Source organism: Nannospalax galili, unplaced genomic scaffold (genome assembly GCF_000622305.1).
Source record: "Nannospalax galili isolate Female #2095 unplaced genomic scaffold, S.galili_v1.0 scaffold205, whole genome shotgun sequence".
NCBI lineage: Eukaryota > Metazoa > Chordata > Mammalia > Rodentia > Spalacidae > Nannospalax > Nannospalax galili.
In genome coordinates this window covers 952,069-970,995 of record NW_008353921.1, presented here as the reverse complement: position 1 = coordinate 970,995, position 18,927 = coordinate 952,069, and the positions used below count along the sequence as shown (strand labels likewise).

Below are 18,927 nucleotides of genomic sequence, written 5' to 3'. Positions count from 1 at the left end.
AATAAATAAATAAATAAATAAATAAATAAATAAATAAATAAAATACTGGTAGAGGGAAAACCTGGGGAACTTTTCTATTATCAAAGCAAAGGGGCTTTCAGGTACTGTCCCTCATTGGAAAGATCCATACATAAGACCAGGGTCTTCAGTAATTTTTGTAAAGGGCAGAGAGTAAGTATTTTTTACTTTGCCCCATTTGGCTCTGGTTTTGAATCATTTAAGCAATCATAGACAATGTGTACATGAATGAATGCGGCTATATCACAATAAAACTTATTACGAATAAGAACCAATGCAACAGGAAGCAGGCTGTAGTTTGCCAATCTCTGTCTTAGACTTCCAAGGTAAGAGAGAAGAACAGACTCACCCTGCTTTTAAAAAAATATTTCACTTATTATTTTTATTTTATGTGTATGAGAGTATATTGCCTGCATGTGTGTAAGTGGACCCATGCCATAGAAAGTCCTTGTAGGTTAGAAGAGGGTATCAGATTCACCAGGACCTGGAGTTATGGATGATTGTTAGCTACCAGGTGGGTGCTGGGAATTGAACCTGGGTTCCTCAGCAAGAACAGCCAGTGCTCTTAACCTCTGAGCCATTTCTCCAGCCCCTCACCCTGATTTTTAAGCTCCTATATGCAGCATCCTATGCTTGGTATTTGCCATGCAAAGGTAAATAAGGTACACCCTCTACTAGAGGCAGAAATGGAAAGGAATTCACAATGTGCAAGGCTCCCCTAATGCTTAGAACAAGCCTAACAAGATATAGGTCATCGGGTTGCCTTTATTTAGATGCTAGGACTCAGGTTTGAAGATATCTACAACCTAGCACCAAAAGGCAGAGCACTGGGACCAGAGTTTGAATCCAGGATCACATGATCCCCCACACTCTACCCATTCTCCTTACCAAGCCTCATTCTTCAGGGGATGGAATGGGAGGAACGCTTCGCCTTTGGCCAGGATTCAAGTGCAAGTCCGCCTGCCTGCAATGCCTCTGAGAAAAGGCAGAGCTGAGCCCACTGTTATCAATAAGAGACAGCCATGGATTTAGCTTGAAAATTAGCACTGTGTGAGACTCCTGGACTTTTCATGTATACTTCTTACCTCCCCATTTCAGCAAGTTCAAGCCCTATATCTTTCTTCAAAGTCCTAGAAGAAACCTTCCCCGATTCTTTGCACATTCAGGAGCCCCCTTTCTCTGAACTCCCATTGCACTAACTTTGCAACTGGGGCAGGAGCAGGTGTGTCTTCAGCTTGTTTCTGTTCCAGGGGCTCTGTCTGTGGTGCCCCTGATCCACACAGTGGACCTTCAGTAAATATATATGAAATGAATAACAAGATGAAATTAAAAGACATTAACAGGCAAAATTGGAATACAAATGGCATTTTTCGGTTGTCACAGACCCTGTACTTTTCCTACTTCTAAACTATAAGGCAACCTTTACTTCTGTTTTTGCATCTGTGTGAACTAGACACATGACTTCATTTATCTGAGTGTCAGTTTCCTGATATGTTAAACAGGGTTTTAAAATGCATGCCTTAAGAAGTCTTGCAAAGAGTCAACAGGTGAAATGTCTGCAAAACACCTCACACTTGGTAGGGCCTTAACCAAGATAAGAGGCCAGGTCTTTCCCCCAGATGCCTCTGACTGTTCACACTCCTGCTGCTACAGATCAGGTATCACTGCTGCACTATATTTAAAGAGGCATTTAAAAATGATTATATCAAGAGCTACTCAGAAGTCATTTTCTGTAAGTCATCAGCCCCTTTGAGTTAAAATGAAGACAAAACAGGAATAGAAAAAGCTGTTTCAAGGTGATCAATAGCAATTACCCACAACTGACAGCAAACATGTTGACAAATGAACAGCCAAGACAGGCTCTTCGGCTGTGTCTATACAGCCCTGAACTAGCCTGATTTCCTTTAGGGCATTATCATCCAGATGGGACACAGAATATGCTAGCATAGCTGATTCCTTGGTACTAACCCCAGTTAACCACAATCTCTTTGAAAATCTGTTCTGAAGTCTGGATTGAGGGCCGGGGACTGTAGTCAAGTGCTCTACCACTGAGTTACATCCACAGTCCTCTTGACTTTTTCTTAATTTTCAGACAGGGTCTCAATAAGTTGTCCAGACTTGCTTTGAGCAACCTCCAGAGTTACTGGAATTATAGGTCTATGCCACCAATCCCTGGCTTAGAATTTGCATTGTGAAAAGGCATCTCACATTAGTATTCTGCATGCTGACTTTGAGAAAAGTCTCCTGACATCCTCAACACTCAGATGGGTGTGTCCCTTTCATTGTATTGTACCTGGTCCCTCTTCATGGAATGCCTATTGTGTGTCTAGAAGGTTCAGATATCCTTAAAAGGGAGCATCATTCTCTTTAATTTTAGTGGGGTTTTTTTTTTGAGAATTTCATATGTGAGTATAGTCTGCATTATTTCCATTTATCCCAGGCCCTCACCAACTCCTCATACCTTTTCTGACTCCCTCTCAATTTCTTATCATCTTTTTTGATTATTTCTGTTACATATACATGCATACAGTTATACACATATTGCAATGAGTCTATTTAGTGGTGCTCATGTGTACCTATGTTTAGGGCTGCACACTTGGGATTAAATAACCTCTCAAGGAGCTAGTTCCTGGGGAAAACTGATCCTCCCTCCCTCCCTCCCTCATTTCGCAGCTGCCTCTTGTTTACACAGGCCACATCCATAGACCTGGACCAACACCTTTATTATGATACCCATTGCCCATTCATTCACCGTTCAAATCACTCATTAACTTCTTAGGCCACACTGCCCTTGAAATAGCTTCATGTCTGTCTCCTAGAACACAAGGCTGTGTAGTATCCATCTTTCACTTCCCAATCAACTAGTTCAGTATCCAGAACAAACCAGGCATCTGAATGACTCAGTGTACATGAGTGGGTATCTTTGGTTGCTATCCCTCCCCATTTGATTGATCTATTGAGTTATATTATTCCATTCTCAGTAAGTTGGTTAATATTCATTTTCATTACTTTGGCATATGGTGATGGCAGGGTTTCAGATCACTGATTTTGTATTTTTATACTGGTTTCAGGTTAGAAATATTGTATTCACACTTGCATATCACAATTACAAATGCATAAAATTAATGAATGCTGTCACAGTGAGATAGATATAAATGCACCCGGCTAGATCATGTGTACAGATAGATTTGGGTAGGGATTGTGACTGAAAGATGCTTTATTATTTATTCTATTGGATTAGAGTCTAAACATATCAGTCATGAATACCAAATACAGCCGATCTATAAGTCAGAGCTCTGTCACTTGGATCAGGGAAAATACAAATGACTGTTTCTCCTCAAAAGGTAGAAAAAAGATGTTTATACCTCACTTTAAAGTTTACACCTAAGTTTAAGTTTTAACACCAACCAGGTATTAACGATGTCTTGAAGATTAGAAACATCTGTGTTTCTAAATGTTTCTACTCTACAAATGCACTTGAATTTTACAAAAAAGGTAAAAGAAACTGTGAGGGATTTTTCTGCCAACTGAGAGGAGTCACTGACTGGAGTGTGGGTAGAAGAACAATCCCACGTGAGAAGCTCCTCAGACCCCCTTTCTAGAATGAAGCATTGACCCCCCCTCAGAACAGCTGATGATGAACTGCCCCTTCCCCCCAAGGACTTGCTATTTGAGGCTGCTTCATCCAAGTACATGCAATAGCTGGTCAACACAGGGGTGACAAAGTCACTCCAGCTCCAAAACTTCCTGTGGAGTTGCGTTAAGCCATCGTTGTGACTACAGCGCTATTCTGTCTTTTTGCTTCCAGTGCAAGTGAAGCTTTCCCAGTACACTTCTTGCATGTCACACCCCCTGAGTCATATCAGAAAGCACAACCTATTGGCCTATCTTTAATCTGGCCATGGGAAACAAGTAGGTTTGAATATGTTCTGTGCCTCTCCCTGGAGCATGCTCTCTTCATAGCCTATGGGCACTTTGTATACCAACCAATTAGGTTCGTTCTGTCACTGCCTATTTATTAGGTAAACTCAAACACCATTCCTTCCTCAGACTTTCTTACTCACAGGCATTTACTACCTGCTCTGGCATGAAGGCCATGGGGCTATTCCTACATACCTGAGAGAGTTCCAGGTATGTCTCATACAAGACTAATACCCTTTTGTTGATACAGCCATCAGAAAAGAGCCAGGTCAGAAGGGCTTGGCCACAGTGCCCCTTAGCAGTAGTGCCTGTAGGACAGAAGCAGGCTTACTTCTGAAAGACCACTGTTAGCATATATCCTCAAAGTGAGAATGATTCTTGAAAGTAGGCCCTTAGCCAAGATAAGATTGTGGGTTGCATACACTGGAAAATGCCTTCCTAACTGTTTCACCAGAGTGCTTTTAATGGACGGAAGTGCTTTAGTTAAGCCCTGTGATGTTGATGATGATGATAATGATTACATCTTGTTTATATGTAGTGCTTTATCTCCTCCAAAGTGCTTTTCCACTTAATACCTACTTGTCTGGTTGGGCTTGGAGGTATTTAGCAAGATAGTATTAGATAGATGATGGTGCCAAGCAGAAAAGAGCCCCGGGCATTCTAGCTCCACAGTTTTAGAGAAGTCCTTTAACTCTATCTCAGCGTCAGTGTCTTGTCTGTAAAATGGGAGTCATGCCACTGACGTTTTGTAACAGCTTTGGTACATAGGAGGTATCACTTTCATTCATTTTGTTTGCATTAACTGAACGATTTCTTTGAAGTGCAGGGCTAAGTTCTGAGAACTTAGTAAGAAAGGCCACTCTCTTGAGGAGTTCACACCTTAAAAGGGAAGTGGACATGTGAACATACAGTTATAAAATGATGTGATAATAAATGCATGAAAGAGGAGTGCCAAAAATATAAAGGGAGGAAGTCACTAATTCTGCTTTGAAGAAAGATCCTGGGGATTAAATGGCCCAGTAAAACTCCTGGCATAGGGTATGCATAGGATGTTTGTTTTGTAAATTTTTTAGCTTTTTATTTTATATGTATGAGTATTTTGCCTGCACATATGTAAGTGTACCCATACAGGAGAGGCCAGAAGAGGGTGTCAGATTCCCTAAAACTGGAGTACAGTCAGTTATTAGCTGTCCTGTGGGCACTGGGAACCGAGCCTGGGTCCTATGCAAGAGCAGCCAGTCCCCTTAACTGCTGAGCTATCTCTCCAGCCCCACATGTTTAATGGTCCATTCACCTGCTTTTCTCCTTGGCTGTACTATCTTGAAATATATGAACAAAACCCCACACTTTTGTTTTTCAAAGATGGTTTTGTAGTATCTTAGGGGAAAAAAAGACTTGATGAAGAAAAGAAGATAAAGAAATGAGGTAGAAAGAAAATAGAAACAGACACGGAGAAAGTTTGAAGCCTAGTTCTATTACCTAGCAGCTGTGAACCCCAGTCCCTCTGATTTTCATTTTTCTTATTTGTCAAATGGTATTAGAGGTCTTCAACTCATTGAACTATGTTAAAAGATTAAGTAATAAAGTATACATGCTTGGAAATTCTCATTCAGAAAAGAGTAGAGCTAGAATGTAGCTGTGGTGTACTGGAGAGAAAGAGTGGTTATAATCACCCTAGTGTTATACAGAAGAATAAAGGGGAGGCGCTATAGATGATGCTTCTTTATAGATTTTCCCCTCTGAGCAACTGGATAGAATGTGTCTCCTTCTAGCATCTATTCCCAGCGACACCAAGAGAGATCAGATGCAATTAATGACTCTAGCCAGAGCCACCAATGTAGACAGTGTCACTTTATAAAAGAAGACTTTGTAGACCAGTGTGCAAAACCAAAATGGATTGGGTTGATGGTGGGAGGCATACCATGACTACTTTCAAATACAAGTGCTGATGGATAGACTTGTCTTTGTGAGAAAGCTGTCAAAGCCTTCCTTTAAAATGCAAGGTCCTCACAATGCAGAAATGCAGGGCCTTCGTACTCTATTATTAACTGTCTCATTGGAGAGCTCTCAGGAGAGTTTGTGGGGGGTGGGAACTTTAGGAAAAGGAGGACAGTCACATAGGAAAAGGCTCAAAACCCAAAACGTGTAAAGAAAAGTTGGAGAGAATTGAATTAGTTGGCCTAGGATAGTACATAGACATTGTAATGTCCCCTAGCTTAGTCATACTTGAAACCAGAGTTGATAGCTACCCATCTGGGAAAGCTTAGGAATCCAGCATTATCAGATAAGATCTTTCGGAAGAAGAGGTTTGAGAGCATGACCTAGCCATTTAACCCAGAACTTTAGTTGAGAATTTGGTTCCATAGGTTCATCAGTTTGATTATGATGGTAGAGCCTGAGTATGTCAGGAAAAGACCATAGAAGATGGAATGGTATCTCATGGCACCATTTCCTTTAAAAAAAATTGCACCTATTTATCTATGTGTGTATGCATGGAAGAGGAACATGCATGTGCCATTCGTGTGTGTGTGTGTGTGTGTGTGTGTGTGTGTGTGTGTAAGTGGATAGGTAAGGGATCAGAGAACAACTTGAGGAAGTCAGTTCTCTTTCCACCTTGTAGGTTCCAGGGAGGAAGCTGGAGCGGCTTGGGCAGCAGGTCCTTCCACCTGCTGAACTGTCTTGCCAGCCCAACCATTTCCTTTCATGTATGTTGACATGTTGCGTAGATAGCCCTTATGCTATTCATAAATGTATAGAATCTGTTTGATTAATGGCACAGTGTGTAATTTTTTTGTAGCCATTGTTCCTCATCGTGGTCTGGGTGTCACCATGAGGAGGAAAGGCTCCTCTGCTATGCCTAATCTCCTGGGAAATGTTTTTCACAGGAATCCCTTTATCACTGAAACACTGAAACCCTAAAGAGCTCTAACGCTGCTGTTGAAATCTCCTAACAGGAAAAAAAGCAAAAATGGCTGAGATGCTTTCCAGAGCAATTTTTCACCCCAATGACTTTGAACCCCACTTCTAAGAGGGGGGACGTGGTGGGTATACTACAACCACCCATATTTTTAGGTAGGAACACAGAAAGCTTAGTGCCTTCAAAACCCCATTTTTCATAGGAGAGTCGATTATTTTGTAAAGGGTGAATATATGATTTTCTAAAGGCTATAAACCAAACTGAGTCTTAAAACCAAAGAAAGCCTGTTTTGTTTTGAAAAACACCTTCGCAACAATGTACTTTTTAAAAAGTAAACCAAAGCCAAGAGAGTATAGTTTATTCTTCCTTGTACAAGCCGTTTGTCATCTGCGTATCACCTGGATGGGAGGAGAACTTTTGGTGAAAAATCTAAGTTCAGATTCGGTTAGTATAGGATTTCATATTTTCTCTCTTTTTTTTCTTATCTGGTTTAAACACAAAAACTGTCATGAAAGAATGGGACCCACAGGCTTGGTTGGGGTTTGTTTGTTTTTTATAGGAGATTCTTGGTAGATAAACTGTTTTGTCATGGAAATGTTTCCCAGCCATCAGGGCAGAAGGCAACCTGTTCAATATATTATAATTTTGTAAGCTCATCATTTAAAGGTGTTAAATAGTGAATTTGTTTGGACTAGTGAAGAAAATAATACCCAATCCCTAGAAACAATGTTACCGTAAAGGAAGCGTGGAACTTCTTTGGATTCAAATCCAGGAATTTTCCACCTTCCCTCATTTTGCTCCCCTCCTTCCCTTCCACCCTTACCCCTCCCATCCTTCCTTCCTTCATTCCTTCCCTCCCTCCCTCTGTTCCTCTCTCCCTCTCTCCCTCCCTCCCTTCCCTCTTTCTTATCTTTATTTTGAGACAGGGTCTTACTTTGTAGTCCAGGCTGGCCTTGAACTTTGCCACTATCCTAACTTCTCTGAGCCTTTTTCCTCACTTGTTAATTGGACTAGTCATCCAAAATTTAGAGAGATACTGTGCAGATTTATCAGGACAGCATACGATAATATAAGACATGCACAGAATCTGGGTGTCTTTTGAAATACTTTAAAAACATTTTTATATGTAGAGTGTGCTGCCTGCATGACTGTGTTCCCGTGTCATGCAATACCTGAAAATGTCAGAAGAGGGCACCAAAGCCCTGGGAACTGGAGTTACCGATGGTTGTTAGCTGCCGTGTGGATGCTGGCAACCGAACCTGGGTCCTCTACAAGAGCACCAAGTGTGCTTAACCACTGAGCCATTTCTCCAGCCCCTAAAATACCTTTTAACTAACGGATACATAAAAGCAAACTTTATACATAGTAATGGAGTGCTATTTGGAGTTTTGTTGCATATGTTCCTCGTGTGATGTTTAAATCATATAAAAATGCCTACTGACCTGCAAATGGATGAAGAAAATGTGATCTAAACATACACCGTCTGTTCTTTGTGTTTTGTTCACCAGGTATCCAGTACATTGTATGTACATATGATTAGTATACTTAATATTTTATAATATGTCTACTCTTTTTAAAGACTTACTTTTATTTATATGTATGTATGCCTGTGACTGTGTCTGTGAGTGTGCACATATGTACAGGTGCCCATGGAGGCCAAATGAAACTCTCAGATCCTTTGGAGCTGGAGTTATAGGCAGTTGGGTGCTGGGAACCAAACACCAGGTCCTTTAGAAGAACAAAAAGTATTCTTAACCACTGAGCCATGTCTCTAGTCCCACTGTATCCACTCTTGTTCTGAAATTTACAAATTACTTTCACAGAGGTAGCTCATGAAATACTTCCATTAATTCAATGAGGAAATACCATTTTAAATTTAAGAGAAGGAATGCTTACCAACCTGACCAGGAACACAAGCCATCTGAAGAAAGAATTAAGAGGTGCAGGTGACCAGTGCTGTGATCTTATGATGCATTGGGGATGAGCAAGGCAAGGATTCTGATGAAGACTGCACTCTAAGACAGAGAAACTGACAAGAATTGCAGCCTCTTCCCCTAGACAGAATCATTTGCAAGCCAGGGACCAAGGGGTATATGCAATGTATATTATCTAAAGTTGGGCCTGACCTGAAAGTTTATAACCATGACCTCAGATTATAACAGGAAAAATATAAACCAACAAAACCCCCTATACCAAGTATTTTTGTCCCTTTAAATATACTCACTGTGCAAATGGGACAAGAAAAAAAAAAAACAGCAAGTCATTCATCTTTTTTTTTTTTTTTTTTTTTTTTTTTTTTTGTCTTTTTGAGACAGGGTTTCCCTGTAGCCCCAGCTATCCTGAAACTCACTATGTAGACCAGGCTGGCCTTGAACTCACAGAGATCCACCTGCTTCTGCCTCCCAAGTGCTGGGATTAAAGGTGTACGCCGCCATGCCTGGTCATTCATCTTTTTATAATTGGTATGTAATTTATATCTTGCATTGGAAAAATAAGGACAGATTAAAGAGGGAGAGGGGAGATTGTTTTGTGATTTTTTTTAAACAGACCTCTTGAGTCTCGCTTTTAAGTGTAATTTTTAACACATTTGTTAAGTGTCCTATAAAAAGTTGTGCATGGAGAAATTTTATTTAAATTCAGCTGTACCAGACACAGAAATAACTAGCTAAAAAGTAGCCACATGATAAATATATTTAACATAATATGTCTCAAGTGATGTTTTCTGGGCACTGGAGGCTTCAAGGATTTTTCTTCTCTTTAAAATAAATACACAATCAGATTTCAGCTTGTTGCAAGAACTCCTACTGGCTTTTGACTTGGGTTGCACTGAATTTGCATATCAGTTCTGTGACCATTGACTTCTTTGTGACATTAAGTCTTCCAGCCTAGAAACACTACATGCCTTTTGACTTGGATGGGTCTTCCCAAATTCCATGCTAACACATGGAATTCCTTGATTTTTTTTTTAAATCATCCTTTCGATAGTTTTTAATATGTAAATCCTTTGCATCTTTTTACAGATATATACCTGAATGTTTCTTTTTGTGTGTGTCATTGCAAATGGCACTGATATTTAAAACTTTCTAATTGTTCATTGTTAATATGTATTATGAAACTGATGTCCATGTTTTGAAAAAATTAATTGTTTGAATCAGGTTTTAAAAAGAGGCCTTAAGTGGAGAAACAAATTAGTCCACATACAAAATAATGTTACATGAAAGGTGGGTTGGCTAACCCAGGCCAGATGCTGAGCGGAGTGCTCGGCATGTTCCCTCAGTGAGTTCCTATGTTGTGCCTTCTTAGACTTTGAGTGACTACAAACCAGGCTCTGTTCAGTCGGTGGAGGTTGTAGTGCTTACAGCAGTCATGGTTAAGATGTCAAGTTCTGGCCTTAGTAGACCTGGCTTTGGATCTTGGCCCTGCCGTAGACCAGGTGTGTGCTCTTGATCATCACTCACCCTCTCAGCCCTTGATTCTCCTCCATGTAAAATGGAGATAATTCAAGACAAGGTGGTAACTTAGCTAGAGCCTTGTGCCTGGCACCTAGCAACAGCTCAAGAAACACTGTTTAGATGCCAGGAGAAAGAGGCTAGAGAAACTCAAAGGACCTCCTATGATAATGCCTACTTAACAGTGCAGCAGGCTTACTGTGAGGTATTCAGCCTTCCAATACAAGAAACTGAAGCATCCCCGTCTAGGATGGCACATGGTACCCCAAGAGTGGCTCGGAGAGTGTTTGTATATTATAATCCATCCTCCTTGACATCAGAGAAAGAACCAGTTCCTAGTTCTCTCCAGTTTCTTAACTCATTTGACCCACAGACACAAAGAGCTTGAAAGCAGAAGACAAATAGTTTTTTCTTAAAACACAAATGCAGACCAGACTTATCTTTACATCAGTTGCAGTTTATGATTGCACATTAAATTCAATTGCTTTCTTTAGAGGTTGGTGTTGGGACCCGTCATCTCTAACCCAGTGCCATCCATTCTCACTTTCCCCAGGAGTGCAGACAGACCAGCCGCCTTGCTAGTGTACACTAATTAATTTAGCTCATGCTTGTGATTTTACGGCGCTTAAGTGCTGGAGCATTTCTGTTTATTCTTCCCCCTGCAAAGCACCTCACAACGCATAAAGACCATGAATCTCCACTGCAAACCACCGTCTGTCTTGGGCTGGAGAATAGCCTGCCGGCTGCCGGATATCTTGCTGGCACTGCCTCATACAGCCAAAGTAACACATCCATTAATTTATCCTTAATGACATTTTGACATTCCAATCAGTTCATCAGATGTTCCTTTTGCAAGGCTTCTCCCGCATGGCCTGGCCAGGGTGCCAGGCCACTCCTGATGCATAATGCATGAGACGAGTACACTGCTCAGTACCTTTGACAGACAGACATGTCTGCCACTCTAAGACCACACATTCCTAATAGCCCCAGCTCACTGACTGATCTACACTGATGCCTTCCGAGCTGTTCTCTCCTGCCTTTGTAGCTTGCTGCACTTAGGGAAGCAGGTCAGGACGACGAGAGGGTCTGAGATCAGAAATACATATGTAATAATGCTATTTGGAGGAAATAAGGTAAGGCAACCCCTTGCCACACTCAGTGGGCTCAGAGAGGCTTGAGGTCTACTAATTCAAGTGGACCTGTAGCAATCTTAACATCTTGAGTTTCATCACTATCTTGCTATTACTTAAAAATAAGGATCACAAAGATGTTATGATAATAATGGACATCAAAAAGGAAAGGAAAATTATCCTTAATGTCTTCATCAGCCATCCACATGTAGATCTACTTCCTCAGAGTGGTAATCACAATGTAGACATAGTTTTATTTTCTGGTATTTTAACTTAATGTAATCCAGTTAGCATTTTTCCATGTTGTTACATAGTTTTCAGTTTTAATGGCACTCCATCATTTTAATAGTTGCATAATATTCCATCCAGGGGATGCAATATAATTTACTGAGCCAGTTCCCTATTGTTAGACATTTATGAGGCTATAACTGATCGTTTGCTATTAAATAGAAGCACCAGAGGAGGGTGAAAGAGACAGCAGGCTCTGCAGGCTGAATAATTGGACTCCAAACCCACTTGTTCCTTTTACCTGTTTATAAGTTTAGAATTAACCCTCCTGGGTCCCATGTTTCTCATCAATAAAACAAAAGAAATAGCCACCACCTTGTGGTGGTGTTATGGAGATTCAAGCTGTTCTCAAGGTGCCAGCAATGTGGTAGAATCTATGAAAAATTAAACTATTACATTTAAATGTATGAGCTAGTGGTAGGAGCATTTGGCAAGGCTTAGAGAGTTTTTGTTTGGTTTTGTTTTGTTTTGAGGTGGTATTTCACTATGTAGTACAGACTGGCTTTGTACTAAGAATCCGGTCTTATTCTCCCAAGTGCTGGGATTATAAGTGTGTACCACCATGCCCAGACAGAGACATTTTTTAAGTTATACCTGAGAGGGTTGGAGCTCCTGGCTACTCTAGAAGGTCAGGGTCAAAGATGCTAATGAACATGCTATGTAAATATCAATAGTTCCACAACTGAGGAAACTTGCATACATGAATCCGTGTGTTTCTAGTATTACCTATTAATATTTGTGTGTTTCCTTTATTATCATTATTCTTCTTATTTCCTTCAAGTCCCAAGAAAATGGAATCCTGGATTAAATGGTGTGTGATCCTAAGCCTACTGGCAATGGTGCAAAGTAAAGAATGGAAGTTCGGTTGCAGGTACTCACAGAGAAAAGGCCGCTCACAGTATGGGAACAAGTGCCAAACTAGGTGCTAGAATAAACAAACACAAAGAGGAATTAATATGTACACTGCACATCCCTGTGTAGGAAGCTGTACTTCTGAAGGGATGGTCTGTAGAGGCAGCAAGTTCTTATCACTGGAGTTGTGCATTAAGCGGCTGAGTATCGTCTGACTGGGTTTTACAAGGGGTCTTCTGGCTAGGGTAGGAAGGTGGCTCTATGTCTCTGGGGACCATTCCAGTCCAGATAATCCAGGATTCTATAACTCGTGTGGCCAGAAATTGAGCATCTGAACACCACTGAGAGGGGAACATCTGCCCAGTTGTCAGGTTTGGCTTGTTGTCCTGTAAGTAATATTTGCATAGAGCAGGGGGTGGCAGGAGGTACAGACAGGAAAAGCAGTTTCCTTTGTTCCCAGAAGTGCTTTCAGAGAGTAGATCAAGAACAAAATTCAAAGTATTGCAAAGGGAGAGGAGGTATTCTAAGCTAGGGAGTTACACTGAGAGGGGAACATCTGCCCAGTTGTCAGGTTTGGCTTGTTGTCCTGTAAGTAATATTTGCATAGAGCAGGGGGTGGCAGGAGGTACAGACAGGAAAAGCAGTTTCCTTTGTTCCCAGAAGTGCTTTCAGAGAGTAGATCAAGAACAAAATTCAAAGTATTGCAAAGGGAGAGGAGGTATTCTAAGCTAGGGAGTTACTACTGATTCATTCTCTCTCTCTCTCTCTCTCTCTCTCTCTCTCTCTCTCTCTCTCTCTCTCTGTAAGTGTATGTGTGTGCACATGGGTGTGCATGCGTACATGTACATGTGGAGGTCAGAGGAAAACCTCAGCTGGTATCCCTCAGGTGCCCTCCATCTTGAGTTTTCTTGATTATTTTGTTTTGTTTTTTGTTGTTGCTGCTGTTTGTCTTATTTTGTTTGGAGATAGAGTCTTTCATTGGCTTAGAACTCACCTACTAGGCTAGACTGGCCAGCTAGCAAGTGCCAGGGATCCACCTGTCTCTGCTTCTCCAGCACTGGGATTGCAAGCATGCTGCTTGCTTTCTTATTTTGTTTGTTTATTTCTTTCTTTGTTTTTGTTTGTTTGGTTAGTCTGTCTCTCTCTCTGTCTCTCTCTGTCTCTCTGTCTCTCTGTCTCTCTCTCTCTCTCTCTCTCTCTCTCTCTCTCTCTCTCTCTGTAAGTGTATGTGTGTGCACATGGGTGTGCATGCGTACATGTACATGTGGAGGTCAGAGGAAAACCTCAGCTGGTATCCCTCAGGTGCCCTCCATCTTGAGTTTTCTTGATTATTTTGTTTTGTTTTTTGTTGTTGCTGCTGTTTGTCTTATTTTGTTTGGAGATAGAGTCTTTCATTGGCTTAGAACTCACCTACTAGGCTAGACTGGCCAGCTAGCAAGTGCCAGGGATCCACCTGTCTCTGCTTCTCCAGCACTGGGATTGCAAGCATGCTGCTTGCTTTCTTATTTTGTTTGTTTATTTCTTTCTTTGTTTTTGTTTGTTTGGTTAGTTGGCTTTTTTTGTCTTTTTGGACAGGGTCTCCCTGTAACCCCAGCTGGCCTGGAACTCACTATGTAGACCCAGCTGGCCTGAGTGTCACAGCAATCTGCCTACCTCTGCCTCTCGAGTGCTGGAACTAAAGGCATGTACCATCATGCCTGACTCTGACGTCCTTCTTTATAAAGTGGGTGCTAGAGGATTGAACTCTGGTCTTCACGCTTGTAGAAAACGCACTCTTAACAACTGATGATTGTTTTTAATCATCATAGTCATTCAGGAGAGCAGGGCATATTCAATTCTATTCTACAGATGAGGAAACTGAGTTTCATTACCACATGGAGATGGAGACTCGGTCATGATGATACAGCTCATTAGAACCAAGTCAGTCCAGGGCTGAGCTCAAAAGCATCATCACAGCACTGTGAATGAAGGGCCTGCCTGCCCAGCCCAGGGCTCCCAGAGCTCTATGACCTAAAAGCATGCAGGGCCATTTCCAGTATCTGAACCATAGATTCTGTTCTCATTTTCCTATGAAGTACTCATTCCCTTCTTGTTGCTTATTATTCAACAAACACCTTATATAAAGCTTATTCCGTGGGTGAGAGATTCTGATGTAAGTAATATTCATAGCACAGTATCTACCTCACAGCAGTAAGAGAATTCACAGTAATCACCACTATTTGACAGATGAGGAAACTGAGTAAGTGTTCAAGACTACATGGGTAATAAATGATGTGCTGTGTTTGAACCTTGGCAGTCTGAACTAAGAGTCCATGCTTTTTCCACTTCAGGGTCCTAGGGCAGTGTGACCATATGCATAGTGGGAAGAGGGCCTTGTGTCTTTTTTTTATGTGCTCGGCTGCACTAGATCTGTGCCATCCCCAGAGCATGTCCAATCGGGTTAACTGCACTTTAAATGAAAGAACATAAGATATTGAAGAGTCCGTTCAGGTGCGAAGGAAGGAGAACCAAACATAGGTAGGTGAGAGAAGCAGAGATAGACAGGCAGAGGCAGAAACATGGAAAGCTAGACAGCAGAGGGATGGAGGTGGCAGATGGTAGCCAAGGTCCATTTGGCCTTTAAAGCACACTAATTTCTACTGCTGCTGTTGCTACAGTTGCAACTTTGCCAACCTTGAGGAATATAGAGAAAAACTCCAAGCTAAGGAGAGGGAAAAACCCACAGTAGCATCCCAGAATAGATACCCAACAGAGGCCATGTGTAGACACGATGCTCAGTGAATGAATGTGAAATCTCTGTAGATATGTACATGTATGTGTGTGAGTATGTTTGCCTGAGAGGAAGGGAGCCAGGCGAGAAAGCATTAGGGTGAGGGCGGGTGTGTTGTGGATCTTTGCACGTGACGTAACAGAAAATCGTAGAGAGCATCCAGAAACTTGATTGCCGGGGTTTGAATCTCACCTCTGCCTCTAGAAAGTCTGGGTATCTTCGTGTAATCATTTCAACTCTCTCTGCCTTGATCTTCCATCTGTAAAGTGGTTCTCGTAGTACAGCTGACAACGTGGGATCAGTAGAATTAAAGCCTTACTACACTGTGTTGGTAAACTCCTGGAGTAGTGTCTGGAGTGGAAGAACAGAGCAAATGTTTATTAGTTAGAATAAAATATATGTATTATTTTATTATAATTGCATTCATTTCCTAAGGCTACTGTAACAATGTATGGCAAACTGGTTGTCTTAAAACAGCTGGCATTTATTCTCTGGTTTGGGGAGATAATGGTTGAACATGAGCACTCTTCACTAATTCAGATCACCTGAAAAAGGGGTCCACCTATGTCAGTACTTCTCCAGTGTGAACATGCATTCGAATTCCTGGAGGGTTTATTGATAACCTTCCAATGTAGTGGGCTAGGGCTGCAGCCCACAAAATTGCATTGTTGATGTGTTCCCAGCTGAAGTTTATGCAAAGACCACGCTTGAAGGTTGACTGTTCCGTTCTCATACGTGGTGGCACTTTATTATCACATGAAGAGCCTCTAAATGCTCATCTACCTAGGTTATATCCCAGGTCAATTGCATTAAAATCTCATCAGTCACTTTAACTACAATTGATTTTTATAGTCAGTGTGGAAAAGCATGACTCTACAATATATCAACAGACGTTTGTGGAGCAAAACCATTCTTGAAGATCTCTACCTTATAGAATTTATATTTAATAAGTAACAAGGTCACTTAAATTAATACAGTTGTCTTATTTTTAAAGTTAACGTTCCAGAGAGGATCTATTGCATGGTTATTGTGGGTGTGCCTTGGGCAAAGCATTTTTCCAGCACCGTGCACTTCAATATTGACAAACCACCTTGGGGGGGAGGGGAACCCACACTCTATTCTAGACAGGAGGAAGCTGGAATGCCAAGGGACGAGTAGCTTCCTCACAGCTGGTCTGATAGGGAGCCAGGCTGCCTGGCACTGAAGTCAATATGTTAGCTATTATGCCAAACGTCATGCCACCTGACACAAGGGCAAGTATTGCATTATCCTATAAACCCTGCACACACCCATGCCCTCAACTATACTGTTGACTCTGATATAAGGCATCCCAGCCTTCATTTCAATTACAATAACTCTGAGTTAGTGGAGTTTGGGTTAATGAGGTTTTGCTACAGTTGTAAAAGACTGGAGTCATGTGTACCATGGGCTGAATGAAAATAGCAACTTATCCTTTCATGATTTCCTATATTATATAGATATATAATACATGAAATATAGACACACATATATAGACTGTGCACTTATCATATTTTCCCCATTATCCTCTCTTATCTCCACCTCCTGCCAAATCCCCGCTTTTTCCCAACTCCCCCTCTAACTTTCATGTCTTTTTAAAAACTTTTGTGCTCTGCTGCATTAATTATGGTCGCCTGCATGCGCATAGTTAGGGGACTATTATGACTTCCCTTCCCCAGCAACAATTAACTACCTGTAGCTCCTCATGGATTCCCTTCCCTCATAGTTCCTCGTGAGCCCCTCCCCTGTCCGTGATGGAATGTTGATGGGCCCAGTCTGGTGCAGGTCTAATGCAGGCAGCTGTCGCTAAGGTGAGTTCATGGGTGTCTAACAGCCATGACATGTCTGGAAGCTAGCATTTCAAAACATTCCTTCCCATCTTCTGACTCTTAGATCGTTTTTCTGCCTCCCTTTTGTGATGTTCTCTGATCCTTAGAGGGAATGAAGTAGATGTCTCATTCAGGGCTGAACACTCAACAGTCACTTATTCTCAGAACGTTGATCAGTTATGAATTTTTATATTAACAGTCACCTGTTACACACAGAAGCTTGTCTGGCCAAGGCTAAGAGCAGCAGCACTAATCTAGGGGTATAAACATAAATAGAGGACAGCCTGACACCATATCCATTTAGCAAGCCAACAATAGTAAGTTCACTCCAGGGCCTGTGACCTCCCCATTGTGGACTTTTTACCAAGCTCACAGCGTGAGGCATGAGTTCCCTTCTGTGGAACAGCCTTCAATTCCAAGCAGAAAGCTGTCAGTTTACCCTGTCATGCCACCATTACACCAGTGGGTACATCTTACCTGGCAGGTTGGTTCTGTAGCTTACAGGGGTCATAGCTGGGTAAGATCGTTGATAACTTTTCTTCCCTGACGACCTTCATAGCTCCCTCTGGCTCTATGTGAAAGCTAGCTAGCAGGAAAGAAATTTCCAGCTCAGTTCCAGCTAATTTCTCTATGTCCTGCAATCCAAGTGTGTGCCGTCTTAAGCAATTGGATATTATCATCTACTTTGCATTTCTAATTACGTCCTTAAAAGAGAAGTGCACCTGAGCTTGCCTACAGAAGAACGGACTGGGTTCTGTGGCTTCCATACGTGCGCTGTGTACCTTGTCTAAGAATCCCCTGTCCAGGCCTCAGTAATAGAAGTTTCTTTTGTGAAATGAGAGGGTGGTAGAGTTCTCTCCCTATGATGATGTGTAACCATACCTAGAGACACAATCATGTCAACATAGAGCACTCTGGCTATAAAGTATGCAATGCTTAAAGTATAGCCAGAATTCTGCCTCTCTCTTTTTTCATTTTCTTTCTTTTTTTTAGCTTCTTTTCTTATTTTTCTGCCTCCTATGGGCTGAGATGTCTTCTGGCTTCAGGTTTCAAGTATCCGTGGGTTACCAGGAAATTCTGTCCAGAGATGCCAGTAAGGGTAGGCCAGACACAAAGCCCTATGCAAAGGGAAAAAACAAAAAGCCTGATCGGTTTCTGCCCAGGAGAGTATGCATGGCTATTCATGTCCAGGAAAATCCTTGACTAGAACTTCCAAAACTTCACTGATATGCTGGATCCTTCTACTCTAAGCTCCAACAGACTGAAAGGTTTCATGAATGCAGATGCTGGAATCCCTTACTTCCTTTTTCCCAAGAAGTTTCCTAATCTCTACTTAAAGATTTACTGCTGGTGATGTAGGGATCTTCACGCCCCAAGGCCCGAACAGAGCAGGATACATGTCTGGGTTTTTCATCAGGGTTATTCCTCTGTCTGGCGGCCACGGACGGGTCTAGTAAATGGTAATGCACAGTAACTACTTGCCCTAAAAATGATGAGCAAAGAAGAAGAAAATAACTTTGGGAAAGAGACGAAGATGTCTGGGAGCAGAAGGCATTTAGTCAGGCCTTAAAGGGTCCAGACTGCTAAGTCTTCAAACATTCTTTAGATGTGAAATGTCCCTGCAAAGGAATAAATGTGTTTCTGCATGCTTTCTTTTTATCAGCTTTTGGTACCCCCTGCTGGTGAAATCCTGTGACCTAATTGGCAAGAATTTTCAAAATTAGTAGATAAAAAT

The 18,927-nt window shown here is 41.6% G+C and overlaps 1 protein-coding gene across 6 annotated transcripts in view; it reads left to right on the top strand.

Moving 5' to 3' along the window:
• Nucleotides 1-18,927, top strand: part of Ptprt (protein tyrosine phosphatase receptor type T) — a 1,217,152-nt gene that overhangs the window by 1,058,212 nt on the left and 140,013 nt on the right. The window lies entirely within an intron of this gene.